Raw genomic sequence first — 15,994 nt, forward strand, 5'->3', positions numbered from 1 at the left:
AAGCCAGGAGCACCACGTGGCGCGTCGGGCGTCATCGCTTGGGGCCCAGTGACAGTGGTGGTGGAAGGTGCTGGGGTGAGGGGAGGTGGGGGAGCCCCTTGTTTTGGTCTGCGTTTATACAGCCGCTAGCACAGTGAGCGCCTGGTTCCTGCCTGGGGCTGCTAGGCGCTTCTGCAATACCCGTAATAAATAAGGGGCAGGTCTAGGAGAGAACCCGTGCATTCCGAATATGATCTGCACTATTAAAACACGTGTGACAACGCTGTGTGTGTGTGTGTGTGTGTGTGTGTGTGTGTGTGTGTGTGTGTGAGTGTGTGTGTGTGTGAGTGTGTGTGAGAGAGAAGGGGCTGTACTCCTTGCCTGTATCTACATTTGCACATCTGCTTATGCCTCTGCGTGTGTACGTACTCATACACACCCCACTACACACTTACAAACCCCACACCCAGCAGCACTAGGAATGCAGGGCTCTGAAGTTTTCCCACACAGTGAGGCACTAACCTGATTGGAATCACAGGCTTAGGGTGGATGACAAGAGCATAAATAATAAATGAATAAAAAATGACCCTTTGCCCTTCTCTCGCCCCTTCCTCATGAGGTCCTCACAGCTCTTTACAAACCCTCATGAATTCAGTTACAGTCCCATGAAGCAAGGCAGCATCGTTCCAGATTTAGACAGAGAGAAAGTAAGGGATGAGATTGGCCCAAGGTCACACACAAGTCAAGGGCAGAGACAGAAAACAAGCGACCGGGTTCCCAGACCTGCATGTTAACCAAAAGACCATCCACCTCCCTGCCTTGGGGCCATGCTCAAGCACTGGCCTTTTCATCCCTATCTGCAACAATAACCAACTTTTCTGTGGCGTTTTTCACCCACAGACCTGGAAGCACTTTACAAAGGAGGTCAGTATCATCCACCTTTTACAGATGGGGAATCAGAGGCAGCAAACTGATTTGCCCAAGGTCACCACGCAGGCCTGTGGCAGAGCTGGGCATGGAATTCAGATCTCCTGAGTCCTAGTGTGAGGCTCTATCCTCTGAGTCTAGCATTTCTTCCTCTTGACAGCTCTTTGGCATGACAGAACCAGCACTGATAGTGACAAACCAAAACCTTTGCCTAGCTGCTTGCTTGTTCCTGGAAGTCAGATCGAAAGGCTGTTGACCCAGTCACATTCTGGCATAAGCCTGGCTGGTCACTTACAGCAAATGAGAACAGAGCAATCCTATTTAAGAGATTTTGAAGCCCTCCTGTTATGTGCAGCCCCTGTCCCATTCCCCTAATTATACTGGCTGTTGTAAATTACACAGCAGCGATACAGCAACTCTGTCATCTCAGCATTTAGAGAGATGGGTCAAGCTTAACATGGCCCCTTTGATAACATAAAACAGGGTCTTTTAGAAGCCAGAGATAATAAACCTTCTGTTCTTTATAACCAGCCTTGTGATTATAGGTCTTTTTCTCATTAAAAGTGGCTGGTATGTGGAGAAATATTCAGGTGATGGCAGTGGTGGACTCCAAAACTAAGACTTCTGATAACATATTGTAAAAACAAAGGCAAGGAGAGGACACAGTATCTGTGGGGCTGATACCAAGTGGGCACAGCACGCAGGAGCTGGAGCCAATTATTGAGCCAAGAGTTCGCTGGAAGAAGTCTCAGCCAGAGCACTAGCAATGTCAGTTATGAGGGAAAAGGCCATTAAATTCCCACCTTTCTGACAGCCTTTCCTCTTGCCCCTCTATCTTCAGCCCACTGCCAGCGAGATACATTTCATGAGGTCTTTTTCTCATTAAAAGTGGCTGGTATGTGGAGAAATATTCAGGTGATGGCAGTGGTGGACTCCAAAACTAAGACTTCTGATAACATATTGTAAAAACAAAGGCAAGGAGAGGACACAGTATCTGTGGGGCTGATACCAAGTGGGCACAGCACGCAGGAGCTGGAGCCAATTATTGAGCCAAGAGTTCGCTGGAAGAAGTCTCAGCCAGAGCACTAGCAATGTCAGTTATGAGGGAAAAGGCCATTAAATTCCCACCTTTCTGACAGCCTTTCCTCTTGAGATACATTTCATGAGGTCTTTTTCTCATTAAAAGTGGCTGGTATGTGGAGAAATATTCAGGTGATGGCAGTGGTGGACTCCAAAACTAAGACTTCTGATAACATATTGTAAAAACAAAGGCAAGGAGAGGACACAGTATCTGTGGGGCTGATACCAAGTGGGCACAGCACGCAGGAGCTGGAGCCAATTATTGAGCCAAGAGTTCGCTGGAAGAAGTCTCAGCCAGAGCACTAGCAATGTCAGTTATGAGGGAAAAGGCCATTAAATTCCCACCTTTCTGACAGCCTTTCCTCTTGCCCCTCTATCTTCAGCCCACTGCCAGCGAGATACATTTCTAGAGCATTTTATGAAGTGTTTCTAGGAGACTCACTGCAGCTAGTTGGGGGCTGAGATACAGCAGCAGTTTTAACAGTGCACAATAACAGTACGCAACAGCTTAGACAAGACAGCAAAGAATACCGTGTCCAGCTGAAATGCTGGCAGAATTTTGGGAGGCAGAAGACAGTTAAGCAGGCTACCTAGAATGTGTCAAGGACTCAAGATTAATAAACCCACACTCTTGCAAGTGTGCCATGAGATTTTTAATGATCACAAGTTGTCAAGGCTTCTGTTTGAAGCCTCATTAAATAAAAAGTATCTTCAGCAGCCTGGCTCCCCTTAGCCCCACACACAGACATGCTCCACCAGAACGAGGGCTATTAAAGAACCAGTGAAACTTTCCAGAACTGTTGAAGGGTTAATCTTTACCACAGACTTACTGCCATTGAGTCAATCATCAAGAACACAACTGGGCATGCTGCAAAAGAGTAGTTGAGTTCCGTGTGCTTCCAGTAATACCCTGCACACACACTGGCACTGCACCCGACTGTGGGAAATGCAAAGATTTTAGGGGATGCAGGCCATGGTTCATAGCGCCCTAGCAAACTGCACTCTTGTAGGGTGTCTTCTGTGGGGTATAGGCGGTAGAATGTGTCTGTCCTTTTGGGGATTGCGGGTAGCGGTGGGATAAGCCTAGGAAATCCCACAACTCAATGTAAATAATTCCAGATTGGCTCCAGCTTTTGTGCTCTCATCTTGTGTTGTAGGGTATGCCACAGCACAAAGACGCCATGCAGTAATTGCAGCCAAAGGTCATTAGGGGAATCCTGTGGGTTAAAGCACTCTGCTTTGTTTGGACTGTTAGACCTTTCCAATATTCCCGTGTGTTGTAGAGCAGCTGGTCTCCAGGCCCTGTGGTTCCCATGAGCCGTGGTGCATCCTAGGGGAAGAGTGCAGGGTAGGAGGAGGAAACTAGGTATGGACCATGGAGTTTGATCTGAATTCTGGAGTGACATAGGCCTGAGGTAGCTGCTTCTTGGGACAGGGCAGCAGGGCTAGTCTGAGGCTCCTGCACAGGGGAGTTGCCAAGGGGTAGTTTGCATATAGCACCGGGGCATGTTTTGTAAATTAGCAAATCATACTAAGAAAATTCCTGATTCCACATCACCAAGTTGTGTTCCAAATGGAAAGGCTAGCCCCCAAGCTCTGCTACCGCTCTGCAAGCCCCCCCCCCCACACTACTTTGGACCCATAGGTGCAGCGGGCAGGAAGTGCTGCCCTGGAGCAGGTATAGGATTACGCATCGGAGTTGCTAATGGGATCAAAGGGCCTGAACAGCAAGAAATGGGATCTGTGATACATGAATAGTTTATTAGCTACCCATTCTCCTTCTGCGCCTCTTGTGGAAATAGCAGGGAGAACACAGCCTTCCACAGCGGCAGAATCCCCTCTGCTGCTGGAAGGGGAAAATAAGCTGCTGTAGGCAGAAACCAGAGGTGGCTGTTAGTCTGCTTTAAGATTCTCTTTCCCATTGCTCCTCATCCTTTGTTATGCGCCACAGTATCCTTAGTATGAGCATCCCACAGAGTATCAACCGTAAATAACAAAGCAGTTACACTACAGGAGTGGCTCTCAACCTTTCCAGGCTAATGTACCCCTTTCAGGAGGCTCATTTATCTTGTGTAGCCCCAAGTTTCACCTCACTTAAAAGCAGCACACTTGCTGCCTCTCATTTTTACCGTATAATTATAAAATAAACCAATGGGAATATAAATATTGTACTTACATTTCAGTGTATGGTATATAGAGCAGTATAAACAAGTCATTGTCTGGATGAAATTTTAGTTTGTACTGACTTTGCCAGGGCTTTTTGGGTAGGCTGTTGTAAAACTAGGCCAATATCTAGATGAGATGATGTACCCGGCAGAAGATTTCTGAGTACCCCTAGGGGTACATGTACCCCTGTGTAGCGAGTCGGTGTGGCTCCCCTCCTGCCCAGCAGAGGGCGCTCCCTCCCAGAAGCCCAGCTGGGCTGAGCCACCACTTCCTGTTCCCGCCCCCCGGAAGTCAAGGGGCGGGACAGGAAGTAGAAAAGGAGAACGCCAGAGCTCAGTCAGGAGCCAGCCACCGCCGCGAGCAGACGTGCCAGCGGGAGCTCCAGACTGGGAACCTTCCAGGACCCGAGGCGGCGATCCAGACTGGTCCCCACTGCCCCGTGCCCGGTACGATGAGGAACCCGCGGAACTTCCCTTGGATCGGAAGCCGGAGCGGCCGCTAGGACTTCCTCCCGCCCGGTACGAGGAGGAGCCACCGCCGCCGCTTCCGCCCTGCTGTTACCCGGAGGAGCCATCGGAGGCAGCCGGGCCAGACTTCCCGCAGGAGTTGCTGGACCTGCCCCCAAGCCCCGGTCCTGCAGACCCCATGCCGATGGACTGGTCCGAGCTCACGGCGACCGAGGAGCAGGTACCCATAGAGGGGGAAATGGACTGTAGCCCGGGGATAGCCGACCCCTGTCAGGCTATAGGCACCGAGGTGCCCATGTCGGTGTGTTTCGGTCAGGACCCCACTGACCAGCGGCCGTGCTAGCCGCTAATAGGGCCCCGGGCTGGGACACAGTGGAGTGGGTGGGCCTGTGTCCCCCCTACCACCCCACTCACGGGTGGCAGTCTCCCCCTCACCCCAGCGCAGACAGAATCGCCTGCACTGATCCGAGTGGTTGGTAGTGCTCAGTCCCTGCCACCAGGACCTGAGCCCCATTGAACTACTGTAACCCCGCCCCTGCTCCAGAGGGCCTGGGTTTATATTGAACTACTGCTGCCCCGCCCTGGTTAAGGGCCTGGGCTTAGACTGACTGACTGTGTGCCTTCTGTGCAGCCCCTGCCTGAGGGCCTGCACCTGAGAACCTTCATGAGACTGATTGCTGTGCAGACCTGAGCCTAGGACTGCTATTGTGCTGCCCCGCCCTGATCCAGAGGGCCTGGGCTTATATAAACTGCTGTCGCCCAGCCCCCTGATCCAGAGGGCCTGGGGCTTATATAAACTGCTGTCGCCCAGCCCCCTGATCCAGAGGGCCTGGGGCTTATATAAACTGCTGTCGCCCAGCCCCCTGATCCAGAGGGCCTGGGGCTTATATAAACTGCTGTCGCCCAGCCCCCTGATCCAGAGGGCCTGGGGCTTATATAAACTGCTGTCGCCCAGCCCCCTGCTCTAGAGGGCCTGGGCTTATATAGATTGCTGTTGCCCAGCCCGCTGCTCCAGAGGGCCTGGGCTTAGATAGAACTGCTATTGGGCTGCCCCGCCCTGATTGAGGGCCTGGGCTTACACTGATAGACTGTGTGCCTTGTGTTCGTCCCCTGCCTGAGGGTCTGAACCTGTGGACTTCTTGAGACTGATTGCTGTTACCCAGCCCCTGCTCCAGAGGGCCTGGGTTTATATTGAACTATTGTTACCCAGCCCCCTGTTCCAGAGGGCCTGGGCGTATTGAGACTCATTGCTGTTACCCAAGCCCCTGCTCCAGAGGGCCTGGGCCGATATTGAACTGCTGATACCCAGCCCCCTTTTGCTCCAGGGGGCCTGGACTTGTATTGAACTGCTATTCAGCCCCTGACCCAGAGGGCCCTGAAGGTACTGAGACTGAGTGTTGTTCAGGCCCCTGCTCCAGAGGGCTTGAGATGTGAGATAGTGCTAACCCCGATTTCGTGCCGCCCCACCAGTTAGAGGGGACAAGGAGCGAGTCGGAGTGGCTCCCCTCCCGCCAGCCAGAGAGTTGAGCCCCGACCAACAACTTACACTGGTGCCTTCTCTGAGGACTACCGAACCCCTACCCTGTGAGAAAGGGTAACGAGCGGGGCGGGGTTTGTCTACCCCTCCCCAGATCACCATGGATATGGAGCGCTTAATCCAACGCCTCGTGGAGAGCCAAGAGCGGCAGCAGGCTGCTCAAATTCAACAACAACAGCAGCAGCAGGCTGTTCAGCACGAGCAGCAGCAGCAACGGGATGCCGCCCACCTCCGGCTCACCCAGGAGCTACACGCGGCCCAGCTGGAACAACAGCAGCAACTGTTGCAGCTACTGGGGACCCAGCTCCAGCAGCTCCTGGTTACCCTCCCTCGCCCCGCAGAGGGACCGGGTGGTGAGGGGGCCAGAACCCCCTGGATGGCAGCTCCCCTCCGTTTGACCAAGATGTGCCCGAATGATGACCCTGAAGCTTTCCTGGTGACTTTCGAGCGCGTAGCCTTAGTCGCTGGATGAGCCCGAGAGCATTGGGCTACACTGTTGGCCCCGTACTTGACTGGGGCGGCCCAGATGGCTTATCGAGACCTCGCAACTGAGGACGCACGCGATTATGACCGGGTCAAAGCTGCTATACTAGACGCGCTGGACGTCAGCCCCGAGACGTTCAGGCAGAGATTCCGGAGCCAGACGTATCCGCAGGGTGCCTGGCCGCGGGCGGTGGCCCAGATGCTAAAGGAGGCCGGCCGATGCTGGCTCCTCCCCGACCTCCGGACTGCAGAGCAGGTGACAGAGCAGGTCATCTTAGAACAGTTCATTAGCATCCTGCCCTCACGCGGACGAGCTTGGGTGCTCCGCCATCGACCGGCGACGCTCGCGGCAGCAGTGACCCTTATGGAGGATTTCCTCGCCGCCGAAACGGTGATGGGGCCGACGATCCCGCGCCCCAGCCCCAGGCCGGAGACCGCTCGCCTGGAAAAAAAGGGGAGCCCCGCAAAGGCGGTGCGAAATCCCGGCCGCGGACTTACCTCGCAGCCGGAACCTCAAGCCCGTTGGCGGGACGCCGCCACCCGGACCGGACCTGCCGGCCCCGGTCCAGGAACCCCGGGGGTCCGACGGAGTCCACCCCGAAGCCCAAATCGAGGGGCTCCCCGAAGTAAACGGCTGGAGCTCGGCCCCTGCTTTGGTTGCGGGAAGCTAGGACACCTCCAGAGGGACTGTCCAGAGATGGACTGCAGTTACGGGCAGGTTGGGCGGGACACAACCGAGCTCGACCCGCCCTGAGTCCCAAACTCACCGTCGCTGCCGTCGTCGGGGGCCAGGAGGTCGAGGCCCTGATCGACTCCGGCTGTGGCCAGACACTAATCCGCCAGAGTTTGGGACCCTCGCCGGACGCCAGGTTGCAGCCAATACGCCTGCAATGCATTCACGGGGACATCCAGCCTTATCCCAGTGCTCGCGTCTCCCTGACGGTCGCAGGGGTCACCCGGCGTTTGATCGTCGGCCTAGCTCCTCGTTTAGCATATCCTGTTGTCCTGGGGTGGGACTGGCCTGCCTTCGAAGATGTGCTACACGCTACGCCGACCCTCGAAGCAGAACCCCGGGAACCCCTACCCAAGCCCACTGGGGACGCCACTGAGGCTGAACCCGAAGTCACAACTGATGCAGAAAAGGCCACGGAAACCCCCCGGGACCCCCGCCTCTACACCGACTTCTGCCGGGACCAACGAGCAGACCCCACGCTCGGCCGCTATTATGAGCAGCTTGCAGCGGTGGAGGGGGTAGTCCGGGACCCCCAACAAGCCGCCCGATGGCCGCATTTCGAGCTACGGCAGGACCGCCTGTATTGGATCGACCGGGATTCCCGCACCCGTGAGCCGCAAACCCAGCTGGTAGTTCCGCAGTGTCATAGGCAGGCCGTCCTAAAGTTGGCACATGATGTACCGGCCGCCGGGCATCTGGGGCAAGAAAAGACACTGGCCCGAATACTGGGACGGTTCTTCTGGCCAGGGATCCACCAAGACGTCCAAAAGTATTGTGACTCGTGCCCAGCGTGCCAACTTGCCGCCCCACCTCGGGTCCCTCGAGCGCCACTGATTCCTATGCCACTAATGGAAGTACCCTTCGAGAGAATTGCCATGGACCTTGTAGGGCCTCTCCCGAAGAGCACGGCTGGGTTCCAGTATGTTCTAGTCCTTGTTGACTATGCCACCCGGTTTCCGGAGGCCGTCCCGCTACGTAGCACGACTGCCCGGACTATTGCCGGCGAACTACTAAAAATTTTCGCAAGAGTCGGACTCCCACGGCAGATTCTGACGGACCAGGGAACTAATTTTACCTCCCGGCTATTGAAACAAGTATGTACTCTCCTGGGGATAAAACAGCTCCGCACCTCCGTATACCATCCGCAAACTGACGGCCTGGTGGAGCGTTTTAACCGGACCCTCAAGGGGATGTTGCGGAAGTTCCCACCAGGGGAGCTCCGCCGCTGGGACCAGTTTCTACCTGCCTTGCTGCTGGCCGTCCGGGAAGTCCCCCAGTCCTCGACAAGGTTCTCCCCCTTCGAGCTGTTATACGGGCGCAGGCCGCGCGGTCTCCTCGACCTAGTGCGGGAGACCTGGGAACAGACAGCCTCCCCAGCCCAGGGCCTCCTGGAGTATGTCTTACAGTTACAGGGATACTTATCCCAGGCTGGGACCCTAGCATGGGAGAACTTGAAGAAAGCCCAGGAGCGACAGGAGCAGACCTATAACCGAGAGGCTCAGGTTCGGGAGTTTAAGCCAGGGGACCGAGTCTTGCTCCTCCTGCCGTCCAGCGAGTCCAAGTTGTTGGCTCGCTGGCAGGGACCATACGAGGTCGTCCGAAAGGTGGGGGCAGTCAACTACGAGGTGCGCCAACCTGATAAACGTAAAGAAACGCAGCGTTACCATGTAAATCTGTTAAAACCCTGGCGAGACCGAGAGGGCCTCTTGATCAACCCATGTCCGCCCGAGCCGGAACTGGGTCCTCGGGTGCCCCAGGGGGAGGACCCCCTGACCCCCATGCTTGGGGAGTCACTCTCCGAAGAACAACGCAAGCAAGCAAATTGTCTCCTGAGGGCCTTCCGTAAGACTTTCACCGCCGTCCCGGGGTACACCACACTGGGCTGCCACTCCATCCAAATGGAACCGGGAAAGGTGATACGAGAAACAACTCGGCCCCCGCCCTACAGAATGCGGGAGGCCGTCGAAGAAGAGGTACAAGCGATGCTGGCCTTGGGCGTTATCGAGCCCTCCATAAGTGAATGGCGTAGCCCCGTGGTCCTGGTCCCCAAGCCCGACGGCACCCGCCGGTTCTGCATCGATTTCCGGCGAGTAAACGCCATCTCGCGCTTTGACGCCTGCCCGATGCCCCGAGTGGACGAGCTGTTGGACCGGTTGGGAGAGGCCCGATTTATCACCACTTTGGACCTCAGCAAAGGGTACTGGCAAATCCCCCTTGAAGAGACCTCTAAGGAGAAAACAGCATTTGCCACCCCGACGGGGCTGTATCAATTCACCAGGATGCCCTTCGGTCTCCATGGAGCACCCGCGACCTTCCAGAGGCGGCTGAACCGCCTGCTCCAAACCCATCACGACTATGCTGCCGCATACCTGGATGACGTGGTCATCTATAGTCGTCGATGGGAAGACCATCTGCCCCGGGTCGCGGCCGTCCTGAGGTCCCTAAGACAAGCAGGGTTGACGGCTAATCCCAAGAAGTGCCGGATTGCGTGGCAGGAAACCACCTACCTGGGTTACACCGTTGGCGGGGGGCAGGTAAAACCCCTGGTGGGAAAGGTCCAGGCCCTAATGGACTGCCCGACCCCCAACCACCAAACGACATGTCTGGCAGTTCTTAGGCCTGGTTGGGTATTACAGAAGGTTTATCCCACAGTTCGCCTCCATAGCGGCACCCCTCACCGGCCTGCTCACAAAGGACAGCCCTCGGCAGGTGAGATGGACCCGGGAGTGCGAGACAGCCTTCCGGCGCCTCCAGGGATGCCTCTGCCGAGAACCAGTCCTGTACAGCCCGGACTTCCACCGAGGATTCGTCCTGCAGACCGACACCTCCGAGGTAGGACTGGGGGCCGTCCTGTCCCAGGAAATTGATGGGCAGGACCACCCCGTACTGTACCTGAGCCGTAAGCTGTTCCCCCGTGAGAGGAACTATGCGGTGGTAGAGAAGGAGGCGCTGGCCTTAAAATGGGCCTGCGAAGCCCTCCGTTTCTACCTTTTGGGGGCGCCCTTCATCCTGGTCACGGACCATGCGCCCCGCACCTGGCTGACGCGGATGAAGGACAAGAATGCCCGCATTATGCGGTGGTACTTGGCCTTGCAGCCGTATGCTTTTACTATTCTGCATCGAGCTGGCAAGGACCATGCTAACGCCGACTTCATGTCCCGTATTGGGGGAATGGAAGAGCCTGGCCCCGACCGGCGGGCGCCAGACTTAAGGGGGTGTGTGTGTAGCGAGTCGGCGTGGCTCCCCTCCTACCCAGCAGAGGGCGCTCCCTCCCAGAAGCCCAGCTGGGCTGAGCCACCACTTCCTGTTCCCGCCCCCCGGAAGTCAAGGGGCGGGACAGGAAGTAGAAAAGGAGAACGCCAGAGCTCAGTCAGGAGCCAGCCACCGCCGCGAGCAGACGTGCCGGCGGGAGCTCCAGACTGGGAACCCTCCAGGACCCGAGGCGGCGATCCAGACTGGCCCCCACTGCCCCGTGCCCGGTACGATGAGGAACCCGCGGAACTTCCCTTGGATCGGAAGCCGGAGCGGCCGCTAGGACTTCCTCCCGCCCGGTACGAGGAGGAGCCGCCGCCGCCGCTTCCGCCCTGCTGTTACCCGGAGGAGCCATCGGAGGCAGCCGGGCCAGACTTCCCGCAGGAGTTGCTGGACCTGCCCCCAAGCCCCAGTCCTGCAGACCCCATGCCGATGGACTGGTCCGAGCTCACGGCGACCGAGGAGCAGGTACCCATAGAGGGGGAAATGGACTGTAGCCCGGGGATAGCCGACCCCTGTCAGGCTATAGGCACCGAGGTGCCCATGTCGGTGTGTTTCGGTCAGGACCCCACTGACCAGCGGCCGTGCTAGCCGCTAATAGGGCCCCGGGCTGGGACACAGTGGAGTGGGTGGGCCTGTGTCCCCCCTACCACCCCACTCACGGGTGGCAGTCTCCCCCTCACCCCAGCGCAGACAGAATCGCCTGCACTGATCCGAGTGGTTGGTAGTGCTCAGTCCTGCCACCAGGACCTGAGCCCCATTGAACTACTGTAACCCCGCCCCTGCTCCAGAGGGCCTGGGTTTATATTGAACTACTGCTGCCCCGCCCTGGCTAAGGGCCTGGGCTTAGACTGACTGACTGTGTGCCTTCTGTGCAGCCCCTGCCTGAGGGCCTGCACCTGAGAACCTTCATGAGACTGATTGCTGTGCAGACCTGAGCCTAGGACTGCTATTGTGCTGCCCCACCCTGATCCAGAGGGCCTGGGGCTTATATAAACTGCTGTCGCCCAGCCCCCTGTTTCAGAGGGCCTGGGCTTATATAGATTGCTGTTGCCCAGCCCCCTGCTCCAGAGGGCCTGGGCTTAGATAGAACTGCTATTGGGCTGCCCCGCCCTAATTGAGGGCCTGGGCTTACACTGATAGACTGTGTGCCTTGTGTTCGTCCCCTGCCTGAGGGTCTGAACCTGTGGACTTCTTGAGACTGATTGCTGTTACCCAGCCCCTGCTCCAGAGGGCCTGGGTTTATATTGAACTATTGTTACCCAGCCCCCTGCTCCAGAGGGCCTGGGCGTATTGAGACTGATTGCTGTTACCCAAGCCCCTGCTCCAGAGGGCCTGGGCCGATATTGAACTGCTGATACCCAGCCCCCTTTTGCTCCAGGGGGCCTGGACTTGTATTGAACTGCTATTCAGCCCCTGACCCAGAGGGCCCTGAAGGTACTGAGACTGAGTGTTGTTCAGCCCCCTGCTCCAGAGGGCTTGAGATGTGAGATAGTGCTAACCCTGATTTCGTGCCGCCCCACCAGTTAGAGGGGACAAGGAGCGAGTCGGAGTGGCTCCCCTCCCGCCAGCCGGAGAGTTGAGCCCCGACCAACAGCTTACACCCTGGTTGAGAACTACTGCACTACAGTACTAGATGTCTGATTCCTAACCTAAGAGTCGGTCACCTCTCCCAAATTATTAGCTTACAGAGCAGACTCCTGCTTTTGGAGGCAGAAGGCCCAATTGCTGTCTAGCTTGAAGCTGAAAAGACAACCGGTTTTCCAGGCTGCAGGGGTAGGGGCTTACCCCAGTCCTGGGAAATGACACAGCAGGCTCTGTCCCCTAAAAGCAGCAATTAAGGCAGTTTATAAAAAGGAGTCTGTTATTAGGCCAGCAACCCTGGGACCTGAGATAATTATAAATACTTGGAAACCACAGGGATGGGGGACAGGGAAGTACCTAGAGACAGAGGATGTGGAGCAGGTAATGTCAGAGAGGGCAGATGTGAGTAGATGGTACGGGTGTCCCCCTACTAGCCAGGCCCTGCACAGCAGGCCAGGGGACTCCTAGTGTTATTACCTGAACAGGCTAAGGCAGCCCCTCTGAACAAAAGCCCCAGGGAAGACAAAAGCCATGGCCCAGGTCTCATCTAACTCTTTCCAAATGAAATTGTGCTCTTTTCACCCTGCCCCCACTATTGTTCTGCTCTTTCCCCACCTGTATGGTCATTTATCTCCTAGCACCCCACAGTGGGCTGGCTGGCTCAGTGCCTCAAACCAACATCCCCCCTGCCCTAAGTCGCTTGAAAAGTGGAGCTCAGACACAACTTAAGCAGCATGGCCAGGAGGCATATACAGAACAGGGAGAGGGCCATACTCACTCACTGAGGGCTTCATAGGGCACCAGACTGGAAGGGACTTCCTGGGTGATTGAGTCCAGGTCCCTGCTATCACAGGCAGCTCTGCCCTGTAATCAGATAAGCACAGCATGGTGGAGGAAAGGAAGAGGTAGGGCAGCATTGTTTACAGTGCTGCAGATTATGCTTCCCTGGAGATGCATGTGCTCTGCTCCCCCACACACCCCCAAACACACACTGAAAGGTGCTAGACAAGTGCCCCAGGAGTATAGCTGCTATTCTTTAATCACTAGTATTTATAACTAAATCCTGTTTATTTAGAACATTCCCTCCACTAAGAGTGAACCTAGTCCCCTGCCCTACCACAGCAAGGTACACCAGCCTGCTGGCACTAGGGGCATTAGGCCACATCTAGCCCCAGTTTGCTACTTCCAGCTATTGCAAAAATAAGTCTAGAGTTGGAGCAGTTTGAGCTACGGCCTCTCTCTGTACTTGTTTATGCAGCACCTAGCACACTGGGGCGCTGATCTTTGATTGTGGCCTCCATGGGCTACTGTAAATAGAAACAATAAAATGATGCCACGTGGCAGAAACCCTAAGAACTCTGAGGAAGCCAGGATAACGAGACTGGCAAAGCTGCAACGAAGCACCCAGACAATGTAACAGGGTTGAGAGGCTGTGCCAATATTGCCAGTGCCAATGATTTTATTGCAAGTCTCATGCTACTTGGTGTTCTCCTGGAGTCATGTGATTGTGAGACCCTCAGCTTTCATTTTAGAAACTGTCAAGCCCTGCTAGTTGCTGAGGAAAGCTTAAGAACACAAACCAAGTGCAACCTACAGGGCCCAGAAGCCACACGGTAAATAAATTCCTCCCAAAATGGATTGTTTGGCTTTAAAAATAGAGAGATTTTGAATGCCAATCATGCTTTTCAAAGGCATGGGGCTGGCACCACTGCTACCCTGCCTCTTGGCTATCTTGCACCCAGGCTTCTTAAAATCTGGTTCTAGCAGGTGGGGATGTACCCAGTGACCGAAGGAGGACAAAGCAGTCTGTATAGCTAAGAAAACACTCCAGCAGAAACTGAAGAGGCCAATGCCAGGGACTTTGGTCAAGGCTGGGTCGTGGGAAGCTGCTTAGAACCATGTCAGCAAGAAAAAATGTTGACTCATTAGATGCAAAAACAGTACCTGGATTCGGCCCTGGAAGCAGCAGGTAGTGTTTGAAGGGGTAATCTACCACTTTATAGTAGGGCGTTATTCAAATTAAAAAAACCAACATACGGGGTGAACGAGTTGCTGTTTGCGCATAACAGGTTTACTTTCACCTTTGTCTGTACAGGCACTGAGATTAGGGTTCTCTCTGCTACAGCTGTGGGTCAACAAAATGCACAACAAGGAAAAGTAATGTACAGTCACTACTGCACTAAGACCTGAGAGAGGCTGAATAGCAGCTGAAGCCAAACACCAGGGTTTGTTTCTAGTGGGGCTGGGCAAAGCCAACCTGTGGAGCTCTTTCCTAGAGGATGTTGTGAAGGCTAAGACTATAACAGGGTTCAAAAAATAACTAGGTAAGTTCATGGAGGATAGGTCTATCAATGGCTATTAGCCAGGATGTGCAGGGATAGTGTCCCTTGCCTCTGTTTGCCAGAAGTTGGGAACGGGTGACAGGGGATGGATCACTTGATTACCTGTTCTGTTCATTCCCTCTGGGGCCCCTGACATTGGCCACTGTTGGAAGACAGGATACTGGGCTAGATGGCCCGTTCTCATGAAGCAGCACGTCTTCATGCTCTCACACCCAGAGCCCTCATTCAGAAGCAGGGGAGTGCACTTCCATTCGCACCCGGCCTCCTTCCCGAGTTAGCCGCTCTCCTTTCAATGCCTAGGGCTCAGCGGAGGCAGAATCCCAATGCCACTTGCCCAGCTCAGCGAGATTGGCTGCAGAAGCCAATTTAGAACTTCAGAAACTTCCTGCCCTGCTTGAATGGTTTTGCTGCTCTAATCCACATGCCAGCTGATTTATTCCATGCAGACAGTTCAACAAGGCTGGCTGTAGAGCCTCCACAGTCAGTCAGTAATTCCAAGCAAAGCGGGATCTGCCCAGCGCTATCACATGCTAAAACAGGGCCCAGTGTCTGTTATAACTATGTCAGAGACCTATAAAAAGCAGGGCAGTAACTGTCCTGGCTGATGTGGCCAGTGTAGATAATAGAATCATAGGACTGGAAGAGACCTGAAGAGGTGACCTAGTGCAGTCCCCTTTACCCATGGCAGGATTAAGTATAATCTGAGTTATAACAGCCATGAAACAGTACATTTTTCTGAAGAACATTGAGTCTATACAGATCTGGTCCAGTTTAGCACAGCTGTGCCTAGTGAAGGCATCGTCTAGTGTCTCCATTGCAGCGTTAGCTATACATGAGATATTCCTCGAGTTGGCCTAACTCGTGTGGCAGCAGACACCATGCAAATTAACCCACAAGCTGCTGTGTCATCACTGGAGCTGCACTCATTCGTGTGTGGCACTAAGACACTTGGGGGGCACAGCCCTTGGGTCCTAGCGCTGCAGTAAGCTAAACGGCTCTATGAATTCTTTCCTCCTAGTGAATTGGAAAACTTTTCTGTCCTGGCTGGGCCCGCAGGGAGAATGGTGGGAAGGCACTGGAAGACTAGCAGCACTCACATGGCTCTAGCGGGCATCCAGACTACAATGTGTTAGCAGCTCACTGAAGTTACACACACCACTACTGTTGAATTAAGGGTTTGGGTTTGGGGATGGGAGTTGAGTTAGGGGCAACACCAGAGTTTAGTTTTCAGTGAAATCCATTATGCGCCTCTCTGTGAAGAGCTGTAGAAAGGGGCAGGGTTTGGTCAAAGCTCATATAAGGTCTATTTGCCTCCTGGCCTGCTACTCAGTCAACATCCTTCTACAAGCTTCTAATGCCAGAACAGGTAGGATCTACAGACTCTGGAATTTAGGCCGGCTCTAGAGAAACACTGCATGGGTGTGTTCACCGTAAAGCTCTGGCT

Source organism: Mauremys reevesii, linkage group 2 (assembly GCF_016161935.1).
Source record: "Mauremys reevesii isolate NIE-2019 linkage group 2, ASM1616193v1, whole genome shotgun sequence".
Lineage (NCBI taxonomy): Eukaryota > Metazoa > Chordata > Testudines > Geoemydidae > Mauremys > Mauremys reevesii.